Source organism: Rhagoletis zephyria, unplaced genomic scaffold, assembly GCF_001687245.7.
Source record: "Rhagoletis zephyria isolate East Lansing unplaced genomic scaffold, Rhagoletis_zephyria_1.1 Rzeph_scaffold_06516, whole genome shotgun sequence".
Classification (NCBI taxonomy): Eukaryota; Metazoa; Arthropoda; class Insecta; order Diptera; family Tephritidae; genus Rhagoletis; species Rhagoletis zephyria.
This window is the reverse complement of record NW_016163599.1, coordinates 34,392-35,705: the sequence shown is the minus strand read 5'-3', so window position 1 is coordinate 35,705 and position 1,314 is coordinate 34,392.

The window sequence follows — 1,314 nt, the reverse complement described above, 5'->3', positions numbered from 1 at the left end:
ATTGACGTAAGGACCGACCACATGACAGAAACGCAAAAACGACATATTGTCTCACAAACAAATATCCGCACCTATTCACCGAACCAGATGAGAAACTCACCTACACCGCTACTGTAGTTGGGGAAATTAGAACCTCTTCAGACACCCCAGTATACACCAAATATTATCCTTACCCCCTAGCAATGAGAGACTTTGTGAAACAAGAAATAGAAAATATATTAAAAGATGGAATTATTAGGCCATCCCGTTCACCCTACAACTCGCCCGTGTGGGTTGTACCTAAGAAGTTAGACGCGTCTGGACAAAAAAAATACAGACTCGTAATTGATTATAGGAAATTAAACACCCTAACAATAGCCGATAAATACCCAATCCCGGAAATCAATCAGGTGATCTCGCAACTGGGAAGCAACACATATTTTTCTGTTCTTGATTTAAAGAGTGGCTTCCATCAGATTCCTCTGAAGGAATCCGACATTGAGAAGACAGTTTTTTCAATTAATAACGGTAAATACGCATTCACTCGACTTCCGTTCGGACTTAAAAACGCACCCGCTATCTTCCAACGAGCGCTCGATGACATCTTGAAGGAACACATTGGTAAAATATGTTACGTGTATATAGATGACATCATAGTATTTGGCAAGGATGAGCAAAGCCACCTCCAACATGTCGAACAAATTTTTCACACACTAGAAAAGGCAAACATGAAGGTCCAGTTAGACAAGTGCGAGTTTTTCCGTAGAGAAGTCGAATTCCTAGGTTTCATTGTATCACAAACAGGCATAAAAACTAATCCCACTAAAGTAANCCCGTAGAGAAGTCGAATTCCTTGGTTTCATTGTATCACAAACAGGCATAAAAACTAATCCCACTAAAGTAAAAGCAATTCAAGAATTTCCATGTCCAAAAACACTAAAGGACTTGAGGGCTTTTCTTGGTCTATCAGGCTATTATCGACGCTTTATCAGAGATTACGCCAAGTTAGCGAAACCTCTGACATCGCTTTTGAGAGGGGAAGATGGACGCGTGTCCAAAAANAACACTAAAGGACTTGAGGGCTTTTCTTGGTCTATCAGGCTATTATCGACGCTTTATCAGAGATTACGCCAAGTTAGCGAAACCTCTGACATCGCTTTTGAGAGAGGAAGATGGACGCGTGTCCAAAAACTCCTCAAGCAAAAAGCTAGTAGTGCTCGATAAAAACGCCTTAGAGGCGTTCAATAGAATTAAATCTTCATTAATATCAAAGGAAGTCGTGCTAGCCTACCCAAACTTCAAGCAGGAGTTTCATCTTACCACCGATGCATCCAA